This window comes from Heterocephalus glaber, unplaced genomic scaffold (assembly GCF_053883595.1).
Source record: "Heterocephalus glaber isolate CG9 unplaced genomic scaffold, H.glaber_assembly_v1.0 deba00001454, whole genome shotgun sequence".
Classification (NCBI taxonomy): domain Eukaryota; kingdom Metazoa; phylum Chordata; class Mammalia; order Rodentia; family Bathyergidae; genus Heterocephalus; species Heterocephalus glaber.
Genome location: NW_028258303.1, coordinates 2,768,698 through 2,780,461, shown reverse-complemented (window position 1 = coordinate 2,780,461; position 11,764 = coordinate 2,768,698). Strand labels below are relative to the sequence as shown.

At 33.9% G+C, this 11,764-nt stretch overlaps 1 non-coding gene across 1 annotated transcript; it reads right to left on the bottom strand.

Annotated features, from left to right (window-relative positions):
- Positions 1-558: 558 nt before the first annotated feature.
- Positions 559-758, bottom strand: LOC147827119 (U2 spliceosomal RNA). The gene has a single exon (XR_015452914.1). It is a non-coding gene; the product is annotated as a U2 spliceosomal RNA (small nuclear RNA).
- Between the last annotated feature and the right edge of the window lie 11,006 nt (positions 759-11,764).

Below are 11,764 nucleotides of genomic sequence, written 5' to 3'. Positions count from 1 at the left end.
ATGAGTTCAAGTGAAAACAAAAAGTATTAAAATATTTAATATATTAGGTAAATAAGGGCTTATTTGCTAAAATGAGTAATAAATGTTGAGGAATATCTCTTCCCATGATTATATATTTTTAGACTATTGAGTCTCAGTCAGAAAGTCTGGAACCATCAATTCCCACTTAACTTTTGATTTTCTGAGCTTTTCATTATTTTTTTTACATGTCTGACTTGAATATAGTTTTATTTTTGGATTTAAAACTCCTCACTCACTGAATGCACACTTAGTAAGCCAAGTTAGAATAATCAGTCACATGAACACTTGTCCTTGCAAAAAAGGTTGTTGTCATTAGAAATGAAAATCCCATAGATCATAATAAATTCAGGAACAAATAGTCATGTGAAAGTTTGTCTCTCGTCCTATATAACTGCAAGTTCTATGAAGTCAGTGCTCTGTTAACTTCTTTAATTAGAATCATCAACATTTATTCATTTTATATATTTGAATCTCAGGGGAGAACAAGGTTTTTTTTGTTTTTTTGGTTTTTGGTACCGGGGATTGAATTCAGTTCCCTGAGCTTGCAAGGCAGGTAGCAGAAGCACTGAGCTGAATCCCTGGCCCTGAGAACAAGTTTTTTAAAAAATTTTTTTTTTGTTTCAGTAAGAAATAGCTAAAATCTGTGAATTTGATGGAAAGAACCCTCTTATCTTTTCAGCTCATTTAATTCTCTTAAAATACTACACTTGATCTTAGCCAAAAGGCCAAGAGGCAATCTCTTAAAATACTTATAATACTTATAATGCAGTGAGCATGATGCAAGGATCAGACTAAAACTTCAAAGAAGAAAAACCAGAGCTATGTTGCAATTTTACAACAATTACTTGACTTTGTGTTCCCGAAGACTTTTCCATTTCTGGGAACTGAAATTTTCCCAAATGAAAGTTGAATAGAGGTGGATTTGACTAAAGGTTATGACTGCTGTTAAATTAACTTCCTGAGATTCCTGTAACAAATGATCAAAAGCAGCGTGGCTGAAAAACAATAGGTATGTATTCTCTTCTGAGTGGCAGAATCCGTAAATCCATACCACTGAGCCAAAAGCAAGGCATTCTCCTCTGGGGGTGGGATAATCCTCTCCTTGTCCCTTCCAGCTTCCTGTGGATGTTGCACTCCTTGAGTGCATCACAACAGTTTTCAAGACCAGCATCTTCAAAATGCTCTTGGTTCTATTTTCAAGTCTTTTTCTGTCTAAAAGTCAGCTTTCTCATGGCTGAGACACAATATCCAACACCCACAACTTAAAGGAGAGATTTGATTTGCTCACGGTTTTGGTCCATGACAGCTGGTTCCAAGGCAGAGAAATCACGGCAGATGGAAGTAGGACAACAAAGCTGCTTAGTTCCTGACCACCAGGAAGCAGTGCAGGGGAAAACTGCCAGATGAGATCTGCACCAGACATGGACCCCAGAGCCACACCTCCACCACCCATCCAACCACACCTAGAAGCATCACCAATCCTTGGGTGGATCCCAGAGTCAATCAAACTGAAATTTTACCCTAGCTACCACACCTTCTCCACTGAGTTAAATCTTCTTGTACTTCTCTTTTACAAAGATACATATATTTGTATTTCAGGCCCCCTGGAAAATCCAGGAAAATATCTCCAGCTCAAGGTCTCATTTCTAGATTATGATCCCATGATACAGTACCTCCAAAGAACATTTTTCCAAATAAGGTAACATTACAGATTCCAGAGGTTAAGCCCTGATATAATTTAGAGAAGAGAATATTTTCTATTTTTCACATTGGAATTATTTATTACCACTGTTGCTACTATTTCTAATACTAATACTATCAGAAAGCTCTTTCTAAATGAAGTATTATGAAGAACTCCTATATTGGCAGAGGTACTTCATGTAAGGTGAAAATGGGGATGATAAACCTTTCTTCATCCTCCTTCCTCTATCTTGGTTACCCTCCTCCACAGTGGAACTTGAACTCCTGTGGTCCTCAAGATAAATTTGTAAATCATTTGATAGGATCATATTTAAATTCTTTACAGAAACTAATATATATATAATATATATATATAATGCTCCAGTTAACATAACTACAATCGTTTAATTTATAGGAAGTAATTAAAATGTTTTGGCAATGGGCAATAATATTTTGCCCAAGTTCTCCAAGAAGCCATATTTACTTAAATATAAAGAAATCAGCTTATAAAGTATATCTTTATACTTTAAGCATCTGTTTTTGTGTTAATAGAATTCTAATAATACAAAACAGAAGATGCAGAATAATAAATTCATGTAACTTGTATAGTTTAAAGCCTTAATGTTGTGGAATTTAATTTCTCATTTATTAGCAGGAAAAATATACATTAAAGCCATAAATTTTTTTTTATCATATAACTTTCAAATTAAACATTTTATTAATTATATAACTTGCAAATTTCCCACTGATTTGATAAGACTTAAAGTTATTTATGAAGACTGTTACTGAAATATATATGATTAATCCATAGAGTTTTGTCTATTATTTTGCATCTGATGTTAAACCTAGGAAACCCTGAACTGCCAATCCTGAATATCTGCCTTTAAAGTAATAGAATTCAAAAACAATGGCTGAATTAATAGTTTCATTTCAAGATACTCCTTATTTTCTTTCAGTATATGGATACTCTAATTTTTTTTTCTTAAATTGTTTTATTGGTACATTTTAGGTATACGATACAATTACATTTCTCATTGGGAACTTGTACCTTTACATGATGCATCTTGGTTCTTATTTTTTCCCCATTCCTAGCCCTCCCTTCACCCCCTTGGATGCTCTAATTTTATGGCATTTGAAATTTTAGTTCATTTGGAATTTATTTTATGACTATGTGATAAAGATGACATTGTTTTTCCAAATAGAAAATATTCCCAATATAATTTTCAAAGTAACCATTAATCTCTATTGTTAAAACATGCTTCTTTTATAATAGTCTATATGTTTGTATATAATCAGGTCTATTAATATTGTGAGCTATTTTTATTAATTAATTTATCTGTCTGTTTAAATTAAAGAATAAATTCTGCTTCTATATTTCATTATATGGATAAATATCTTCCTAACAATCCAAAATTAAAATAATGATAGTACTAATTGATAATTTTATTTTGCAAGCTCAATGAAGAAATTATTACACACATGAATTTTCAATTTTTTTCCTCTAGCCTCTCTTTATATAATATCTTGGTAACACATTTCATATTTGAGATGAATTTTATGACTCATTTCTTCCAAAATTTGTAAAGTTGCCTTTATTGGATTTTAGTCTTTTAAAAATTTATAATGTACTTTTTGATAAAAAATAAGTTATCAAGCATAAATTAAATAATCAATAATTATCTACCAAAATCTAAAATAATTCCATAATAATTAACTGAGGAAAATTACATGCTATTTGTATAAACAGAAAAACTTGTGGATTATAGTTAAACAGTCCCCTGACCAGCAAATAATGAGTGCTTAAGCAATATTTTTAAATATATAAAATAATACATTAAAGTTTAAAGTTTCTTAAATAATCCATACTTTTATTACTACATGGCCTACCATCTTTCTGCTTTTTCTACATGAATGATGCCTGGCCAATATTTGAACTCAATAAATGTTAAATGCATAAATTTTCCACAAAGATTATATTAACAGGTGACACAGAAACCTACAGCCAAGGAGAATTCAGCCATGGGTCCCATGAAGTCATTTTACCTGTGGGACTGCATGATTCCAAAATCATTTATTCCCCTAGCCTCTATTGTACTTGTAAATTAATGGTTAAAATGTGCTTGTTAGTTCTGGGATAACAGAATCTGTAACGAAACAGAGTTCCTAAGTAAAATTGCTCAACCCCTTGTTTGTCCGGAAACGAATGTTCCCGGGCCCACTACCTGTAGAACAATCCATCAATGTGTCTGCTGACCATCAGTAAGTGACGGTCGTGACCATTAGTGTGTGTGTCTGCTGACCATCAGTACGTGACAGTCGACCACTAACCTTTGTTCCTTTTTTTTCGTAAATCTACATGTTAACCTCCCCCTCAACCCCCTATAAAACAGCCTCGGACTCTGAGCCAGTTTCCTCTCTTAGCTACTTTGCTTTGGGAGTGCCGTCTGGCCAGACTAATAAAGGTCTGTTTTATTTTCCAACTTGTCCGGTGTGTTCCTTCCCGGGTGTTCGTCGCTGCAGTCAGCTCCTCGGAGCATTTGGTAAGGCCCTCGGTCTTACAACCTAATGATAGATGTTTAAGATAGAGTGAAGAAAGAAGAGCTCTTTTCTGACAAACACACATTCTTTTGTTAATGTACACTGCAGCTATTAGCGAGAGGAAAATATATCAATGGAACCTAGTGAATAATTGCTATAAGCACTTTTTAGAATTCCACTCTAGGAAGAAGTGAAAATTTTATTTTTCAAAATATGAAAGAAAAAACTTTTCTAAATTTTTTCTCAATATAACCAGAAAATGACAACTTTTCAAAATAGAGAAGTTAAACATTTTGTTAATTGAGAAAAATAAAGCATAAATATCTGAAGTATCATTAATTATTGAAACTGATAATTTTCCCATTTTAATGGAAGTATAGAGTTTATTTGCCATTATAATATCCAGTTATAATAGTAATAATAATTATACACTTTTTTGTTCTTATTATGTGTCAGACTTCTCTTATTACATTAGTAAAAATACTTTACTCCATATAGAATTACATTGCAAAAATTTGTTGTTGTTTTGGCAGCTTTCAAACTGGTCTCTTTTAGGTTCATTTGTTGTATTTATAATTTTGAGGCAGGATCTCTTACTTAGTATAGGTCAGCCTTGAACATGGTATGTATCTCAGCCTTGCCTTGAAATCAGGATCTTCCTGCCTCAGCCTCCCTGGTGGGGTTGTAGGTGTGAGCCACCACACTCTGCTCTCTTCTACTCCTTTAGAATACATATAATAAATGTATGATGTCTTACCATGCTGCAAAACATTAAAACTTCTTCCATATGGTTTTATTTTGGAAAATGTTAATACTATCTGATGTTATTTACATTTTTTTCTGTAATCAAATTTGAAGACTCTGTATACTTTAAAGAAATGGGAGCACATCATTATTACATTGTTTAAGTTGTCAAAATAATGGATTGTATTTTTTAACCTTTAAGTTTTTGATTATCAGAATAACTTTTGACAGGTTAATATTATCCAATAAAGCTGTTTAAATTGTGAGTCACTTGACTCTATATTCTAGCAGTACAGTATCTGCATGTATCTTAAATACTAACATTTGAGAAAACTGTACATTTACACATTCAATGCTGAGATCTGAATGCAGTAGGCAAATCAGCAGGTGTGGGAAATGCAAATGGAACTGAAAAGAGCATGGACCTGAGTTCTGTCTGTGGGCACAGACCTGGCATTGTTGGAGCTGGGGGGTGGGGGAATGGTTAGAGGTCACCCTCATGTGACCCAGCAGGCTGGTCACATGAGTCACCACGTGAGGCACTGGCTCCTGACAGGTGGGATCCGTACTAAGACACCTGAACATGACAATAAGGAAATTTAAAGCATTACTAAGAACCTGAGAGAAGAAAATTTGCTTCCAATTCTTGTGTTCAAAGGATGGGGTGACCTTGGTTAACTTTTCAGAGAGCAAGCTCTCAGTGTTGTTTTAATTACAATTTCCTTTTTTTTTTCCACAGAAGATAAAAGAGAAAATAGGAAAAACATGTCAGATACTTTTTCTAAACTACTAAACTCTTAGAAATAGAGAATGCAATTATTTAACTAAGATAGGCACAATAAAATGGTTAAATATTAATTATCAAGAAAATAAATAAGAAGAAAATTTCTTGAAATGCACAATAGGAAGAGTTAGAAACTGAGATGGAGAAATGAAGGAACATAATGAATAAAGTGAGAAGTTTAAAAAATTGGAATTCTCAAAGGAGATGAGAGTGAGAACTGGAGAATGGTGATATTGGAAGAAATGTGGGATTAAATATTTGGGCCTCTCTTATAGGCCAGGAGTTAGGGATGTGGGGAAATGTGGTCACACATAAAGCAGATGATGCTCAGGTTCACATAGACACAAAGGTACCTGGAATTCGTGGGTTTGTATGCTGGTGGAAAGGCTGTACTGAGACATCAGCCACTGAGGCTCAGAAGGCAAACAGCAATGGGGTGCAGTCCAGAGCAGGGTGCTGGTTTCTGCAGAGACCTGGGGCTGCCACTGGGCTGCAGACAGCAGGGGGATGGCTATGTGAAGATCAAATGCCCAGAGCTCATGGCACAGGCTGGGGAGGCTGGAGGTCAGCAGTCAGCTTCCTTCCCCAGAGCAGGTGAAAACCAGGAACCCCTTTCTATCCACTGTGGTGGAGGAGATTACCAAGACTCAACAAATCTACAGTAACTAAGAATGTATGGCACTGGCACAGAGTTGGAAATTTTAAAATGAACAAAATAAGAAGCAAAAACAGATAAATCCTAATATGAGACAGAGTGGGCAGTGTAAATCAGTGAGGAAAGAAAGTTGACCTAAACATGAGAGAAAAAATTATTTAAGATTACTATGTCACTTTGCATACCAGATTACAAATTTAAAAAGAACTTAAAACATGAGTATGCTAAAAAGAAAATATTTTAAAAAGCAACATAAGAAAATATCTTTATTATAACAATATAGGAAAATATTCCCCGGGTGGGGTGCTAAAAACACAAAGAAATTAGAGAAAAAATTCTGGGAAATTGGTAAAAAAGATGAAGCACCAGAAAAATGAAAAAATGAGAGGAACAACCATTTCTTACTAGGAATTGGGGGAATGTAAGTTACAATTAGGAACTGTTTCACATCCGTCATACAGAAAAATAATGTCTAATAACACTTAGTGTTCTTTAACAAGAGTATGAAGAAATGGGACCTTTTATAGCTTTGCAGATGAGAGTTAAATTGCTATACTTTGAAAATTAATTTGACAATACCAAGTTGATTATGCACATATTGTTTGACCTAGTAAATCAACTTTGTGTATCTTCCTGAGAAAAAAAGAAAGAGACAAAGATAATTATTGCAGCCTTATTTGAAATAAAAAACCATGAAAATGACCTTTCTTTTGCCATCAAAAAATGTATGAGATTATTTATTCACATCATGTAAAATTACAAAATACTGCAAATAAATGAGCCCTGCACACGTGACCATGAAAACATTTAAAATTGTGGAGTTGAGTCAGTAGTAATGTATGTAGTAAGAAACTATTTAGTGTTTCAAAATATGCATTTTATATATTAATATTGTAGTGATATATAAAAATGTAGTATAAATTCCACCATTGGTTCCTAGGGCAGAGGAGGTAAGCCACCCCCAGCACCCAGGAGGAGGCTCCCCACCGCCATTCCACTGCTCACTCCTAGGGCAGAAGAGGTGAGCTGCATGGGTGCCAGTGGCAATCTGCCCCTCCGTGAAAATGAGAAGACACGTAAACAAGCCTCAAAAACAGACTTCCAGATCACCTACAGCAACCCCAAAGGGAAAGGAGATGGAACAATCTGATACTCAACCATGTGGACTCCCTAAACTGGCAACAAAAGAGGATCTGGAAAAAATGAAATCAGAAATAATTTCTCAGATAACAGCAAAAATTGTGCCCACAGTGCAAGACATGATTAATAAATCTAGAGAGGACACAGATAAAAAAATAGAGGATCTGAGGAACATGATGGAATCCCAACATAGGAAACAAATGGAATCCATAAAACAGATGCAAACAGATTTACAGGAGATGAAAAACTCCATTGAAAGTCTATGCAGCAGAAAGAGCACATGTGAGGACAGGATTTCAGATACAGAAGATAAGATTGCAATTAGTGACTAGGAAAAGAAAAAAATGCTTTAAAATTGTAAGGGACCACGAGAAAGCAATCCAGCAGCTGCTAGACGATGCAAAGAAGAATAACATAAGACTCATTGGAGTCAATGAAGAAAGAGGAGAGAGTCCAGATGGCATAAAAAAAACTCTTCACAGAAGTGATGGCAGAAAACTTCCCAAGCAGGGGAAAAGAACTTGACATACAAATAAATGAGGCATATAGGACTCCAAATAGCCTTGATCAAAAAAATTCTACATATAGGCATATAATTGTTAGGATTCCAGAAACCCAACAGAAGTACAAAATTCTACAAGCAGTGAGAGAAAAGAAACAAGTCACATACAAAGGAAAGCCCATCAGAATCACAGCAGACTTCACAATGCAAACCCTCAAGGCAAGAAGAGCTTGGAGAGATGTATTTCAAGCCCTAAAGGAAAACAGCCTCCAACCCAGATTGATGTCCTCTGCAAAACTATCTTTCAAAATTGATGGAGAAATAAGATACTTTCATGATAAAGAGAACCTTAGGAACTTCATGAATACTAAACCAGTACTCCAAAAACTTTAGACAATATTCTAGGAACAGACAATGAGGATCACAACTCCAGGAAACCCAGCACAATGAATCCGTTGGGGGTGACAAATTAAATGCAAAGGGGGAGAATTAAATAAAAAGAAAAAGTCATGACAAGGCTTTTAAAACTTTTAACTTCATCTCCCTAATGAGTGCATAATTCAATCTTCTTATTGTACTAATTAGTATATTTCTGATTCTAGAATTGTATACCTTTCCTTGTACTGTACTGGCTATTTATCATCTTCTTGTGTCTACTTTTTAATTGGGTTGTCTATTAACGAGCTGTAAGAGTTCTTTATATATTCTGGTTATAGGTTATATGCATTGTAAATATGGTTTATTTAAGGACTACTTTTCATTTTAATGATGTCATTTAAAGTTCTAAATTTTGATGGAATCTCATTTATCAATTGTTTTCTTTTATACGTCATGGTTTTTGCATCCTAGGAAGTTCTTCCCTACCCTAAATTCATAAACATTTTCTCTTATAATTTCTTCTTAAAGTTTTATAGTTTTAGGCTTTCATATTTAGATTCATAGATCCTTTCAAATTATTTTTATGTATGGAAATAAAGGGTTGAGGTTAATTTTTTATATACGGATACCAGGTGTTCTAGTGCCATTTGTTGAAAACACTATCTTTCCCTCAGCTCTTGAATTGAGTTTATATTCTATAAAATGTTAATGTTAAATAATCTTTCAAAACTCAGTGGACTATATATGTGTGGTTCTATTTCTAGATTTTCTGTTTTATTCCAATGATCTATATGTTTTTCCTTACACCAACACTGCCTTGATTACTGTAGCTTTAGAGGAAGTCTTAAAAATTAGGTACTAAATGTCTTCCAACACTGTTGTTTTTTTTTTCCTTTTTACTTTTCTAGGTCCTTTGTACTCCTACTCAACTTTTAAATTTCAACATCCAATTCTACATTTAAAGCAAGTATACATAGACCTGAATTTTTATATATACCTTATGTTTTCTAATCCTGCTAAATTCAAATACAAATTCTAAAGGCTCCTAGAGATTTCTTAGTATTTTCTCTGTAGATGATCATTTCATTTACATGCAAAGATTTTGTTTCTACCTTGCCAATCCTATCCTAATTGTGTCATTTTATTGCCAGACTATTTTGGTTTAGGTCTACGTTTCAAAGTTTAATGGACAGATGAAGAGCAGGCATATCTGCCCTTGATCCCCACCTTACAGAGAAAGTATCCTATCTTCTTCATTCATATAAGGCACTTTTGCTGGAAGTATGGAGTACATGTCTTTAATCTGTTGAGAAGGTTCTGTTCTACTTCTAGTTTCCTGATAGCTTTTACCATGAACAGCTGTAGAATTTAGTCCAATACTTTTTCTCCAACTACTGACAGGATCATATGGCTTTTTCCTTTCCTCTGCTAAAATGATGACTTTTGGGGGTAGATCTTCCAATGCTGAACCAACACTGCCATCTCTATAACAAAACCACTTTCTACATCCTGCCAGATCTGACTTCTAATAGTTTGTTTTGTTAAACAAATTTCTATCTATGTTCATACTTTTTCTTCTATTATCTTTATCCAGTTTTAGGATTAGCACAATGTTGATTTCCTAAAATGAGGGGAGAAGTGTTTCTTTTTATTTTTGCTTTAAATGTTTGATATAATTTATCAGTTAAAATGTATACGAGCTTGTTGTTGTCATATAGGTAGGTTTTCAAGATAGGAATACACTTTCTTCAATAGGTGCTATTCAAATTTTATATTCCCTCCAGAGTTAGTTTCATTAATTTATCTTCCAAGGTACTTCTTAGAAGTTGTCAAATTTATTTCAAAAAAGATTTTTGTAATAAGCTTTCTATATCCTTTTAAATTCTGTAAAATCTGTGGTAATGTCTCCTCGATCTTGATATTGTAATTTTAAAAATGTATAATTGATATTGTGTAATAGGAAGTAAAGGTCTAAAGGAGCAGGGGAAGTAGGAGGGGTAGGGGAAAGGAAAGAAGGGAAAAGAAAAAAATATGAGAAAAGAAAAAAAATGGAAACAAAGTCTTTGCAAATAGGGAAGGACAGAGGGGGTGAATGGAGGGCAGGGGCAGGGGAAAAAATAAGAACCAAGATACTCATGTAATGGTACAAGATTCCAATGATGTATGTAAATGTATTTTATACCTAAAATGTACCAATAAACTTAATGGGGAAAAATAAATTAAAAATAAAAAATGTAGTATAAGTTTTAATATGTAAGTAAAATATGTCAGTCTTTGAGTCCTTCTAACCACTAGGGTTAGAAAATTTAAGGAATAAAAGTGAGTTTTAGTTACAGCTATCATTTAAATTCTCATTTTAATAAAAATTTTAGAAATAAATATGTTAACAACTACTTAATCTTGATAGAGAATGTGTGTGCCTCTTATTTTTTTCTCTCTATATAAGACTTTTAAAATTTTTAATAAAATAATTTTTTAGAAAAAATTTAAGCATTGAATTAGAAACAAATCAGTAATTTAAGAATAATTAGCAATTGTTAGTGGACTTTAGTTTAAATTAGGTAAAGCAAACATTAACACAAAATTGGTAAGATATCAAGTCACTAGTCAGTGACATTTCAACACAGGAATAATAGAATGTATCTGGACTCATTAAATAGTTTGAGGCCAGGTTGTGATATATGGGGCATTTCTACACAGAGAAGAACACATGCAAGTATAATAACACACTCAAGTACTAGGATTCTTGGATAGGTTGATACAATATTTGATAGAAAGTGTTCTATTGGCAAAAAGTGTAAAAGTGATTGTAATATAAACATAAGATTAAAGTAGCTATGTGTTTCAAGTGGTTTTTTTTTTTATAACAAAACAGTTTACTTGGGAAAAAAGATAGAAAAGAAAGGATAGATAGCTACAGTGAGGTGGTAGGGGGCTTCAGAGCTGAAATTCCCTCAAGTGCTTTTAATGTTTACCCATCTTTTCTCTGAGGATATGTCTGGGTATATCTGTTGACTCTACTGGGTGAACTTCAAAGCACGGATCTTACTTTGCAAAGACCATGCTACCAGTATTCACTTAGCTTCTCTCTATTCCTCTCCAAGGGGATCAGGGATGCAAGAGGGACTGCTGTGTGAAGCAAATGAAGTCCCCTCCCTTCTGTAGCTTCACAGATGGTGGGAGGAAACACATCCACTCCCATTTCCTAGTTGGCCCTCCTTGTCCTCTCATTTAACCAGTCAAAGGCAGGACCACTTGTTTTGGGTATTTTATAAGTGGATGTGCCCTAAAGGCAGAATTTTCACCTTCTGCTTTCTGGTCT